The sequence below is a fragment of the Lissotriton helveticus genome, chromosome 9, assembly GCF_964261635.1.
Source record: "Lissotriton helveticus chromosome 9, aLisHel1.1, whole genome shotgun sequence".
Taxonomy (NCBI): Eukaryota; Metazoa; Chordata; class Amphibia; order Caudata; family Salamandridae; genus Lissotriton; species Lissotriton helveticus.
Window position 1 is genome coordinate 255155007 of NC_136070.1, and position 14737 is coordinate 255169743.

Here is a 14737-nt window from a genome sequence, read left to right on the forward strand (position 1 = left end):
GGACATTATGGCCAGTCTCTATGAGACTCCATTCAACAATTCATGGACGATCTTCCCAGAGATGAGCGTCCGGATTTTCAAGAGATTGTTAATGAGTGCATGATGGTGTCAAACCAAGTTATCAGGGCTGCAACAGACTCCTCCACTCTAACCGCACATGGCTATTGTCATGGCCTGCCTCTACGGCGCATTTCTTGGCTGAGACTCACAGGCCTGAAACACGCAGCCCAACATCGAATTCTCAACCTGCCTTTTTCTGGTAACACCTTGTTGGGTTCACATGCTGCTGATTCGATGTCTAGGTTGAAGTCCGAGCTTGACACACTCAAAGCTGACAGTTTGGGAAAAAAATAGAGAATTTAGGAGACATTCCTATAGTCCCTATGGCCACTGCTATTTCCACCAGAGGGTTCAAACCCCTCATTGGTCTTAGCACAGCAGCAACAACAACCATCTCAACCATATAGAAATGCTGAAGATACGCGCATTTTTTAATGATTATAGCACAACTTGGACGCTGAAAGCGCGATGCGGAGATTGATTTAATAACTGCACGAGCGCGACTAAGCAAACCTTTTAAACCTGTATGTGAAATCTGCATTCTGCATATTAAAAATCTTTGTTGCCCTTTTTAAATTGTTTGCATTCTACAAACCTCTCTGTGCTGATTCATGTCGCCCCTGCTACCCCGGTCCACCGCAAGCGTTTAGGCTTGTTTGTTGTGGAGGGTGCAGGGCGCTACCTTGTTCCGGGTGTTTCCCGGTGCCGGCCACTGATTGGTCTAGTGTGTGGGAGGTGGTGCTGATTGCTAGCACGAAGCCTACAAAGCCCCATTGATTCAAGCGTTCTGTCTGAAGACACGCGCATTTTTTAATGATTATAGCACGACTTGGACGCTGAAAGCGCGATGCGGAGATTGATTTAATAACTGCACGAGCGCGACTAAGCAAACCTTTTAAACCTGTATGTGAAATCTGCATTCTGCATTTTAAAAATCTTTGTTGCCCTTTTTAAATTGTTTGCATTCTACAAACCTCTCTGTGCTGATTCATGTCGCCCCTGCTACCCCGGTCCACCGCAAGCGCTTAGGCTTGTTTGTTGTGGAGGGTGCAGGGCGCTACCTTGTTCCGGGTGTTTCCCGGTGCCGGCCACTGATTGGTCTAGTGTGTGGGAGGCGGTGCTGATCGCTAGCAGGAAGCCTACATAACTCTGACAATGCCAAATACGCGCAGCGCCCGCGCCTAATCTGCGCCGAAGACACGCCTAAGACTAGCCCGTCTGTGCCTGTCCGTGTCAGGACGGGGCACGGGGCTGAAGGCTCTGCTCCCACAGTCAGGCCTTTACAGGTATTGTCTCCTGCCCAGATTAAGGCATTGCGCCCTATACTAAATGATAACTGTACTTTACTTGCTATCCCGCACACGGGAACAGCCACCTGCCCGCATTGCAATTACTCCATCTCATCTTTTCAACCCTATCCCCCTCGTAGAACTAGGCGTAGTAAGCTACTTAAACAGCTCTCTCCTACTGACGATAACTTATTGTTCTACAGTATAAACTGTCGTTCCTTGCCCATGCACAGGTTAGACATCTTCGACCTCTTAGTGGATGATCAACCCAGCGCACTTTTTCTCACAGAAACCTGGCTGCATGCAGGCTCAGGCCCTGACTTAGCTACGGCTCTTCCCCCCCAATTATGCGATTGTCAGGGTAGATAGAACTCGCAAAACGGGGGGTGGAATTGCTATTGCATATAACAAAAAATATACATGCACGCTTGAGCCACTTGCAATCAGGGAGTGTGAAGCTGCATTCTTTAAAATCTGTCTGAATCCCAACTTCACATTTTCTGGCATCCTCATGTACCGGCCTCCCGGAAGCTGCGCTAAATGGGCTACCGATTTGGCCAATTACATCACCCCTTTTCTCGTGGCGGCAAAAAACTTTTCCATTATTGGAGACCTTAATCTCCATTTAGAAGATAAATCAAATATGACTAGTGCCAATCTGTTAGAAGATCTTATTGCACTAAACATCCATCTCCTCAACTCGGGACCTACCCACAAGGCAGGACACTTATTAGACCCACTACTATCGAACCTCTCACAACTTATCTGGGAGGACACCACTCCAGTGTGTTGGTCCGATCATTTTTTAATTAAATTTACTCTTAAACCACCCATTACTTCCATGGACCATAATATGTTACCGGCCTTGCCTAGGAAAAATTGGAAATCCTTAGATATTCCTAAACTTAACATTGCACTCAGCATGAACCCGCCCAAAAAAAAAAAAAAATATGGAAAGTATTGCTAATGCCACCCAATTATGGCTTACCAGTGCAGTGGAGTCCTGTCTACCTACTCCTAAATCCAAGGGCAATGTACATCGCCCTCCTGCCCCATGGTTTAACGAATCACTTAAAGTGGAAAAAACCAAATGTAAAGCTCTTGAAAGAGCATGGCGTAAAGACTTTGACCCCGACAAAAAATCTAGGTATAATTCAGCTAGAAATCTCTACCATACCGCGTGTAAAAAAGTACGTGCCACGTATGTAGCTAATACCATCATGGGAGCTGTAAACAAAGCTAAAACTTTGTTTAACACGGTCAAAGATCTTGCGGGTGAGCAGACCACAGCTCCTTCACGCCCGCTCAATGAAAAGCAATGTCAGGACCTAGCCCAATTTTTCTCTGATAAAATTGATAAATTAATCACTGAGATTGATAACAACAATCATAACATTACTTTGATGGAAAAATGGGAGTACACTCCGACTATAAATCAAACCCTACAAAAATGGCCACCCATTACAATCGATACTCTTGTCTCCCTCATGAAGTCGATTAGATCTGGCTCTCCACAGGATCCCATTCCTATCAATATAATAAAACGATTGGATACGCCCGCCCTCGAAATTATTGCAGATATTTTAAATTCATCCCTTGAGTTGGCCACAGTTCCTACCCTATGGAAACATGCCATAGTGACCCCACTGTTAAAAAAACCCGCAGCAGACCCGGAACAACTAGCCAACTATAGGCCCATATCACTTTTACCAGCTTTTTCCAAATGTCTTGAAAGACATGTACACTCAGCTCTCACCCTTTTTGCAGACGAAAACGCCCTTCTCCATCCTACCCAGTCAGGATTCCGAGCGGGTTTCTCTACAGAGACTGCCCTGCTGGGAGTCTCTGAAACCATCAAGAAACTCCTCGATGACGGTCATACGGTTGCGCTTATTTTACTCGACCTAAGCGCAGCCTTTGACACTGTGTCGCATAAAAGGCTACTCACCACGCTTGAAAAAAAATGGAATCTGTGGAATGGCCCTGCAATGGATTAGATCCTTCCTGAGCCAGCGAACATACCAAATAGCATCTGCCGCTGCAAGCTCTGGCCATTTCAACTACCCTCACGGAGTACCACAGGGCTCCATCCTCAGCCCGCTCTTTTTTAATCTATATCTTAGGCCCTTAGCAGATCTAGTGGAAAAAGCAGGACTCACCTTGATGACGTATGCAGACGACTCACAAATTGTCTTCTCACTGTCTGAACCCCAATCTTCATCTCCGTCCGTTCTTAAAGATGGTCTCCTACACATCTTCAACTGGATGACAACTAACCAGTTAAAATTAAACGGAGACAAGACGCTGATTCTCCTGGGCAAAAAACCAGAGCTCTGGAATATATCACACTGGCCTACACAAATGGGTGATCTTCCAACACCAGCGCCTTATGTAAGAAATTTGGGAGTAATTCTGGACAATACACTGTCCATGAAGCAACAGGCAAGCAAAGTTGTGGGTCTCTGCTATACTATCATAAAATGGCTCAAGAAGATTCTGTGGATGCTGCCTATCCCCATGCAAAAAACAGTAGTCGATGCCTTAATTACATCTCGGCTTGACTACGGGAACATCCTGTATTTGGGAGCAAACAAGGCAGTTATAAAAAGATTACAGCTGGTACAAAACACGGCTGCCCAACTTCTTTGCCATATATACCTAAAAGCGCCAGTGTGTCCCACTACCTACGTGAACTGCACTGGTTGAAGGTGGAAAATCGTATCAGATTTAAGGCCTTAAACTATGTGTTTAAAATCAAATCAGGTACTGCTCCCAAATATCTACAGACAATAGCACATCCCTATATTCCAACAAGAAACCTGCGGTCCCAATCAGCCGAAAAGTTCTGTGTACCTAGATTCAAGCTCTCCAGGATGGGAGGAAGATCCTTTGCCCACCTGGGTCCCACTCTCTGGAACTTGCTACCACTTCACATACGAAAGGAGGGAAGTCTTTCCAGGTTCCGTAAAGAGATAAAGACCTGGTTGTTCGATCAGTAAACCTTGAACGACCTCTGCTATATTACTCCATTCATGATGCTGTGTTCTTAGGCGCCGGGAAACCCTTTTTGGGTAGCTGTTTGCGCCATATAAGCTTAAAAAATAAATAAATAAATAAATAGAAATCACGAACAGTGCAGTTACTAAACGATGGGTGGCAAACAATGAGTCATACCTTTCTACTCTGGTAGGGGGGAGCATAACATCTATCCTGGAAGTGTCAAAAGATGACAACCGACAAATGAGCTCTGAATATTTTAGATTATGAATACTGTCTCTGATTCAAGTGTCCACGACCAGCTGTGCTACTGAAGAAACCATCCGTCTTCCAGTGGGATCAACTGCATCAAAAAGTTTTTATCCTTTTGCAGAAACATGCAGTGGAAAAGGTCCTCTCTCAGCTGAAAGGAATGGGAATTTATTCCTGTTATTTTCTGGAGGAAAAAGGTACCCAAATGCAGACCCATTTTGGCCCTGAAAGAAGCAAACAAATGGGTTTGCAAAGAAAAATTCAGGATGTAGGGTCTTCATCAAATCTACCCTCAACTTCATCAAGGGGACTGGCTGTGCTCAATAGACTTTTAGGTACCTATTTTCACATTCAATAGCCAGAAAACATTGCAAGAGAAAGGGAGTAGAGGAGCACAGTTTCAATACTGAGTATAGACATTCATCACGGGTAAAATGTTTTCTAAAAGGATAACACAACAAATTTCTTCCTTCTTGAAAGGTCTGTATTCTTATTTTTGTCTTCATAATTCTTAATGAGAACACAAACGTGTATGACCAAATACAGCCACAGCATATGCGTTTCGTCCCCTTTTCAAGGGACTTCTTCATGGCAAGGTCCAAAAAAAAAAGTACAATACTTCAAATTCCCCAAGTCAGTGATCTATCAATCCCTTCAACGCTGCTTAATTCTATGCACTATATGTATATAATCCTTTCCCAATGGGCCTGACCTACTAAAACTTCTATTTCACTTGGTTTTGTGGTCCCGATCGAATTAATTCTCCACCGCTTATCCAATCCAAACGGTGGTTGCCACTTTCTCGTCAACTAGTCCACCTAGTTTCATGTTCTTTTTATTCTTTAATTCAACGAAGCCAATACCTAATCAGGTGTTGGGCATTCTCTGAATTGACATGTAATTGTGGGAGGGTCAAGTTGCTCCCTTCCCGGAAGCACTGCTTGTATTTCTCATTGCAATGAATGTACCACATTTAAATTCGTAGTTTTTTCCTTTATTCAAATTATTCCAATGTTTTCAATATTTCGTTCCATTTCATTCTGTCACATGAAAAGCCGTTTTATGTATTTTTGATTCTAATGCTGTAGACGTGTCCATCCGGACCTTTTTACCTTCTAAAGCAGGAACTATACAAAATTCATCCTCGATAGTAAATTGTTTCCAATGCATTTCGGGCCATGTTCTTGCCCTTCGTCCGGGATTCACTACAAATGTAAATAGCAACATTAAACTATATGTTTAAACAGGCATGACTTAAACTCACTCAAAAATCCCCTTTATTTATTTGTTTGAAAAAAATGCTTGAATCAGCATCTTCCCTCTAGCTAATCAACATGAAACTCAAATGAAATAAGACTCCCTCCTTTTTCTCTTTTTCTTTTTCAGAAAACCGATTTGTAAAGAATTATTAGATTATTACCCCCACTAATTGAATACATAGGTTCTATGGTGCCCCTCAAAACCAACCTTGTAGAACTCCCCTCATACCTGTAGTGCGTATAGTGGCCTCATTCCTAGTTTGTTCAACTGTCTGTCTACTCTCTAACACCTGCTATCCTTTTAACCACGTTAAACATGACTTCTCCCCTGTTCACTCACTGCTCATAACCGTTTTACTACAAGACCCATAATTCACCTTGATAGATGAACATTACATTGGAGCTTCCACCAACTAGATTACTCCGCCACCCTTACGATGGTAATAACTACGCCATTTCTTTAGATATATAATTAAGCATTTCTCAAAAGATGTACATTTGTTATAAATTGCAAAAACTAAAAACATGTGGTGAAAACGTCTGCTGTTCAAATAGTTCAATATGACGACATTTCATCCACCATGTCCGTTAACATGGGAGCAGTTAAATTTAACTCCCTCCTGAGAGGGGAAATGATTTCACATGTGACCATCCAATTTCTTTTTCCTTTGTAAACATTGGAAGAATTTAAATAAAGGAAAATACTACGAATTTAATTGTGGTACATGCATTCATTGCAATGAGCAACACAAGCAGTGCTTCCGGGAAGGGAGCAACTTGATGCTCCCACAATTACATGTTGATTAACTGTTCCACGTGGTAGGAGGGCAAACCACAGACCCGGGACGTACGCTAAAACCAAACGAAACTGAAGACAACACAAACGTGATAAAACAGGAGTGCACTCTGCCACCTAAGATTACCTGAATTCACAATAAACAAACGATACAGGGAGGGTTCTAGGGCAGGATTAACGACCCATACAGATACATACCCAAATACTAGTGTAATAACAACAAAAAGTATCTGTCGGTCAATGGGGATTCAACTGTGTTTGCTAGAATGTAACGCAACCAAGGTAGGGTGAACAAATAATGCAAAAAAGTGCAACCAGAAGCACGCAATTCCTGAGTATTGAAAAAGTGCCCATCAGTTCCTATTCGGTACCACCCTGTTCATCATCTGGGCTCCGCCTAACCCAGGAGAAGGTGTCGTCTGTCACTAGTTGTTATTGTGACGGGCGATCAACCCAATGTGAATAAGAAATTGTGTAGAGGGTGGGACCGAAGATGTTTAGTGCTTATAGGTAACTGAATTGCAGTGCAATAGTGTAGTGAGTGTTAAGTAAGTAAAATTAGGTAGAGATTGAGTAGAGATAAACAATTTTAATAATTTCTCTCAGCTCTCCCAATATTAAAAACACAATGATAAACTAGCAGATTTAACAAAATATCTGCAAGCTAGTAGGGTCAACATGTTTCAGCATTTGTGGCTATAAATACGCCACTGCTTTCATCAGGACCTAGTTTTTAACAGCTACTGCAAAAAAAATTAGAAAATATCACCTGTATAATTTCAGGTTTTTGCTCATCCTCCTCCAATGTACTGAAAAGGAAATGCGCACAGACAGGAAACACAGCCACAGAAAAATTAGTAATACAGACATAAATAATTATGTTCAGCTAATGCATATCATTGATGCACCATGTCTAAAGAGTGTGTTAATTAATACCATTAGCCCCTTCTTTTTAACTCGTTTACCTATTTGGTGGGAGAGCAAGACCTCACCCCACCTGGCTGCAGCTCAGGTGTGTGGAGCACCGCTCTGGTGGAACAACAAAACAAGACACACAAGACTTACAGTTAAAAGTCACACAAAAGATCGCGGTGTTTTAAGAAACGATCTTGTTAGTTCTCATATCTTTGTCACCTCTGTTTTTTAATAGCGACATATTTAGAGGATTAGTCCGGTCTTTCTGACTGTTATACATAATTGCTTTTTATATGAAATCGCTTTTTATATATAGTGGCCCATATATAGGTTAACCCAATCTTTCTGAGTGTTATAGGGAAAATTGGACCAGTTAGTTGGCGCCTGAATGCCAAAAAGGGAAATAGTCTATTCAGATCTAAAATTTGACGACTTGATCAAAGGAACCTATTTCTAGAAACGCGCGCCTTTTATAGTGCACAACCGGTGTCTCTAAAGTCTACCGATCACTGTCCTTTCCGTCGGTACACCCGGCGTCCCTCTGAGCAATCTGGGGAGGGCGCCGGTGTACATTCCTGCTCCATTTTTGTTGGCAGTCACGGAGCACCTAAAGAGTAATGTGATTCACGTGACCACGTGTCACAAAACTACTAAAAGCCCTAAGGATCTCGGGAACTGTAGTTTTTATCAATGCTCGAAGGAATATTGTAACAGGAATTCTTATGTATAATGCGGCGATAGTGTTCTTACTACACATGTTCAAGCAAAAACATTCCTTGCTTTATTCAAAACAACGCCGTAGAGATCTTAAACATTATAGCAGAGCGCTATTTCAAAGACGCGCGTATTCAGACATGTCACGCGTTTTGTGTAGAATTGTCTGTTTTGTGTAATTACAAACACTGATCAAGAAAGCGCTCCTCTGTATACATTAATTTCAATCTTGATTTTATCGTACCTGAATAACACGTGTCTAGCCAGATCACGTGATAAAAAACTACAAAAAACCACAGGTTTTTAGGGATTTGTAGTTCAAAACATCTTACAAGGATCATTACTATAGAGGCTCTTAGCAATTATAAGTATGTCATACGAATGAACACTTTTTTTGATTATATGAACGAAATTTCAGAGGCTGGTGGCCAAGCACTGTCTTAATGACTGCAGAATGTATAATATGCCAAAAATAGACAGTATGTACACATCGCAAAATCTCAGCATCAAGTCATGTCTTTACAAATAAGTCATGTTTAATGTGAAAGTGGTTAAAGGGCTCCAATTAGATCAAGAAAGTTTGACTCATCTCAAGCAAAAATACTGAATGAACTATTACAGCAATGTTGTTGTGAGAGTGTCATGTAATCTGTAAATTGTGTGAGTCTATATATGCTATCAGAAGTCCTGCACACTCTGTTCATTTGGACAGTCCAGGAGATAATTATCTAAAGAGAGATCCATGGTATGTCTTCATTTAGGTCTGTCTTGTCACTATTCAGTTAGTAGACCCATTTCTGTTCTATTTTGAATAAATATTTTGAGATGTCTGCGACGTGTTGTGGTATATTTGGTTGTTCTAAAACTGTCCACTGGAAATCATTTGGGCCGTGGCCTACCTCTAGAAAGTGCGCTGTCAGTCGTGTCACTTGTTTGACAACGAATAGTGCTCTTATGCTCTGAAATCCTAAGCTTTATGCGTCTGGTCGTCATGCCGACGTAGCGCAGTTTGCACGGACACGTGATCAAATATATAAGATTCTGACTATTACAATTGGTGAATCTTCGTTGTTGCCACGCTCTGTTGGTACCAATGTCTATGGACAGAGATTTGGAGGTCTGTGGGCAAGCCGCACATGTCCCACAGGGATGGTGACCTTCCACTGCTGGTAGGTCCCAAAGAGTTCCAATCGACCGGGGAGATTTATTCATCGGTCGCGTGTGCACCAGTTTGTCCCTGAGGTTAGAACCTCGTTTGAAAGCAAATAGGGGTCGTGCTATTTGATCGCCTCCAGTATTGAGGATAGACCAGTGTTTTAGTACAATCTTCTGAACCTGGTTTGATTTCGTATTAAAGGTATTAACAAAGGTCAGACGGTTCATTTCTTCTTTTTCAATCCGTGGTTCCAACAGTGCTTCCCGGTTGTTGTTTGAGGCACGTTTTTTTGAATTGCGAATAAGCTTCCTGGGATATCCTCTCGCATGTAACTGTTCCTCCAAGTTCTGTGCATGTTTTTCAAAGGCCATTTTGCTAGAACAATTGCATTAAACCCTCAAAAATTGGCCATAGGGTAGATTATTCCTCAATGACCGTGGGTGACCGCTCTCATAACAGAAGTGAGTTCCGGGCCATTGGTTTTTTATATAATTCAGAATCTAGGCCATTAGATGTTGTAACAATCAGAAGGTCCAGGAAAGGTAGTTGGATTTTACTGTATTCGATTGTAAAACGCAAGTAAGCATTTTGTGTATTAAGCCATTGATGAAAAAGATGTAAATTCTCTGTCGTACCGCGCCAAATTACGAGGATATCATCAATGTATCGCTTCCAAGTGCGAAGCGAATGTTGGAACGGATTTCTGTGTGTTAAGACGATCTCTTGCTCAAAGTTGTGTACATATAAATTCGCCAAGCTTGGCGCGAAAACGCTGCCCATGCTGGTCCCAGCAGTTTGGAGGTACACAGTATCCTCAAATTTGAAGTAATTTTCTTTCATGGCGATTTCAGCCAGGTTCATAATGAAAGAGACAGGAGTGATGGATGCTAATTTATTTTCTTCCAAAAGTTTCCTTATTACTTCCAAAGTTTCGTTCTGGGGAATGGACGTGTACAAAGATTCCACGTCGAAAGATACAAGGATATCCACAGACTGATCAAATTCTACCTCGGGTAAAAGTCTAAGGACATCTTTTGTATCCTGCAAAAATGTGGGCATTTTTCTCACCATTGGGTTGAGAAAGTGGTCCACGAAGAGAACCAATGCCCGATATTATTGGGCGTCCCGGTGGAGGTCTTTGTGGTTTATGTACCTTAGGTAAGGTGTAGAAGTAAGGTACAGATGGATGGGTATTTCTCAGAAATGAAGCTTCGTGGGGAGTGATCCAACCCTCAGCAGCTGCTTCCTCAACCAAGTGGTTGTGACAGGCTCGAGAGAAATGGGCCATAAGCGGGTCTTAGTTTTAACGAGTTTTATTATGTTCTATAGATGATCAGTACACGTTTTCCTTAGAGGCACAGTTCGACGTGGAGATTGACTTCTACTGGACCTCCTATGGCGAGGTTTGGTTGGGTCGAGTCGGCGATAGCCTTCAGGACTCCGTCGGGGCGTTACTTCGTCCGTGTCCGTCTTGACTCTCGGATTAAATAGTAAACAAGCATTTGCAATGCAATAGGTCTCGCATTAGGGAAGTTTGAGCTATGGGGATTGTAAATGACACATTTTTTGTTTATGTGTTGGTTTTGAAAATAGCTAAATTAATAGCTTTGTCATTTACAATGCCAATAGTTATAACTTTCGCAAATGTGACACCTATAGCATTTGTAATGCAATAAGTGTTGTATTTACGTGAATTAGATGTATTGATATTACAAATAACAATGGCTTTTATTTTTTTTATAATTAATACTTAAATAAAAGTTATTGTAATTTATAATGGCAATAGCTTAAACTTTTGTAAATAACCTTTGTGAAGATTATGTTCAGTGTATTTTATTGTGACAAAAATCCAAGAACAGAAGTGAAAAATTAACATCTTTTTGTGACATTTGTAATAAAGCTTGAAACATTGAGAGAAAATATTTGAACCAGTTGTTGTTGAATGGTTGCACAGATTGATGCTGTGGGGGCAAGGAGTGACGTTGTGGTGGCGACGAGTGATGCTGTGGCGTTCAGTGATGCTGTGGTAGCGCATAGTGATGTTGTGGTGCCCCTGAGTGATGCTGTGGTGGCCCTGAGTGATGCTGTGGTGGCCCTGAGTGATGCTGTGGTGGCCCTGAGTGATGCTGTGGTGGTGCTGAGTGATAATGTGGTGGTGCTGAGTGATAATGTGGTGGTGCTGAGTGGTGCTGTGGTGGTGCTGAGTGATGCTGTGGTAGTGCTGAGTGATACTTTGGTGATGCTGAGTGGTGCTGTGTTGGTGCTGAGTGATAATGTGGTGGTGCTTAGTGATAATGTGGTGGTGCTGAGTGATGCTGAGTGATGCTGGTGTAGCGGTGAATGATGATGTGGTGATGCTGAGTGGTGCTGTGGTGGCGCTGAGTGATGCTGGGGTGGTGCTGTGGTGGTGCTGAGTGATGCTGTGGTGGTGCTGAGTGATGCTGTGGTGGTGCTGAGTGATGCTGTGGTGGTGCTGAGTGGTGCTAAGTGATGCTGTGGTGATGCTGAGTGGTGCTGTGGTGGTGCTGAATGATAATATGGTGGTGCTGAGTGATAATGTGGTGGTGCTGAGTGGTGCTGTGGTGGTACTGAGTGGTGCTGTGGTGGTGCTGAGTGATGCTGTGGTGGTGCTGTGTGGTGATGTGGTGGTGCTGAGTGATACTGTGGTGATGCTGAGTGATAATGTGGTGGTGCGGAGTGATGCTGGGGTAGCGCTGAGTGATGATGTGGTGATGCTGAGTGGTGGTGTTGTGGTGCTGAGTGATGCTGGGGTGACGCTGAGTGATGCTGTGGTGGTGCTGAGTGGTGCTGTTGTGGTGCAGAGTGGTGCTGTTGTGGTGCAGAGTGGTGCTCTGGTGGTGCTGAGTGATGCTGGGGTGGTGCTGAGTGATGCTGTGGTGGTGCTGAGTGATGCTGTGGTGGTGCTGTGTGGTGATGTGGTGGTGCTGAGTGATACTGTGGTGATGCTGAGTGATAATGTGGTGGTGCGGAGTGATGCTGGGGTAGCGCTGAGTGATGATGTGGTGATGCTGAGTGGTGGTGTTGTGGTGCTGAGTGATGCTGGGGTGACGCTGAGTGATGCTGTGGTGGTGCTGAGTGGTGCTGTTGTGGTGCAGAGTGGTGCTGTTGTGGTGCAGAGTGGTGCTCTGGTGGTGCTGAGTGATGCTGGGGTGGCGCTGAGTGATGCTGAGTGATGCTGTGGTGGTGCTGAGTGATGCTGTGGTGGTGCTGAGTGGTGCTGTGGTTGTGCCGAGTCGTGCTGTGGTGGTGCCGAGTGATGCTGTGGTGGTGCTGAGTGATGCTGTGGTGGTGCTGAGTGATAATGTGGTGGTGCAGAATGATAATATGGTGGTGCTGAGTGGTGCTGTGGTGGTGCTGAGTGGTGCTGTGGTGGTGCTGAGTGATGCTGTGGTGCTGCTGAGTGGTGCTGTGGTGGTGCTGAGTGATAATGTGGTGGTGCTGTGGTGGTGCTGAGTGGTGCTGTGGTGGTACTGAGTGGTGCTGTGGTGGTGCTGAGTGATGCTGTGGTAGTGCTGTGTGGTGATGTGGTGGTGCTGAGTGATACTGTGGTGATGCTGAGTGATAATGTGGTGGTGCGGAGTGATGCTGGGGTAGCGCTGAGTGATGATGTGGTGATGCTGAGTGGTGGTGTTGTGGTGCTGAGTGATGCTGGGGTGACGCTGAGTTATGCTGTGGTGGTGCTGAGTGGTGCTGTTGTGGTGCAGAGTGGTGCTCTGGTGGTGCTGAGTGATGCTGGGGTGGCGCTGAGTGATGCTGAGTGATGCTGTGGTGGTGCTGAGTGATGCTGTGGTGGTGCTGAGTGGTGCTGTGGTGGTGCTGAGTGGTGCTGTGGTGGTGCCGAGTGATGCTGTGGTGGTGCTGAGTGATGCTGTGGTGGTGCTGAGTGATAATGTGGTGGTGCAGAATGATAATATGGTGGTGCTGAGTGGTGCTGTGGTGGTGCTGAGTGGTGCTGTGGTGGTGCTGAGTGATGCTGTGGTGCTGCTGAGTGGTGCTGTGGTGGTGCTGAGTGATAATGTGGTGGGTAATTAATAAAACCACTTATGCATAGCTGGGAGCTGCTTTATTGTAAGCAACAGACATGCTACATGCGCTGCACAACGAGTGTTTGCTTATGGTTTGAAAGGCATGTGGGGCCCCGTTTTTTAAAGGTTAAATGACACACTTTAAAGGCAACATTAGATCCCAAGTGGCAGGCACGCTGTATGCGCTGCAGAACGAGTGTTTGCATATGGGTTGACAGGTGTGTGGGGCCCCGTTTTTAAAAGCTACATTTGATGCTTTAAAGACAGCATCGGATCCCAAGTGGCAGTCGCGCTGTATGCACTGAACAACGAGTGTCTGCTTACAGGTTTAAAGGAGTGTGGGGCTCTAGATTTTTTTAGATAAATTCCATACGTTTAAAAATCCCTCATAACCTCTGCAATATTTTGTTTAAGCTGTAACAGTATTTTTTTTAACTATACAGTTAAACCACAAATAGCTGTATAATACTATATACCAAGCATACACAATTATTAAAAGACATAGGAAAATAAGGCCTACATTTATCGCACAATACATCTTTAACGCAACATTTATAACAAAGTACCAGATGCAGCTAACCTCTGCAACAGGTTTGTAAACAAACGGCGAGAAAAGTGATAAAACCCACACCCCAGCTCCACTTCTAAAGAGAACACAATTAATTTTATGGTGGACCAAAAGCATAATATAAAACTTATGCTTATCTCCAGGAAGCGCAATAAAGATGTGCGTCTGTGCTCAAGAAAGCATGCCATGCAAGCTACTTTGCATTACGTATCACATGTGCAAAACGCACAGGGCAAAGGAGTACACTATTATATAGCATATACTTGTTTTCTACATTTATATGTTTTCTTTTTTATTAATTATCACGCACACGGACTGCTTATTTTAAACTAAATAGTCCTATTGCAGAGCTCTTCGCTAGCAGTACTACGGATTTTACTTGTAAATATAAAAAGCTCTTATGCGTAAAACATCAGTCTCTGCTGTAAAAATAAACAGATCACCGTGGCGTGTTCGCAATGCACAGCCATAGCTCTACTTAAAATGTATGTTATACCACAGGGTGTAGACATATGTTGTCGGGATGCCAAACATTTTTAAACACAATTGCAGGAGGTGAAAATACTATAGTTTAAATAACCAACCGGTGTGCAGCACCAATAGAGCCCGCGTTTCCCAGAGAGCCGAACCGGTTCCTCAGTTGCATGGCAGCGGTTTAAACTACATTTATGCTAAATCAGAAGGG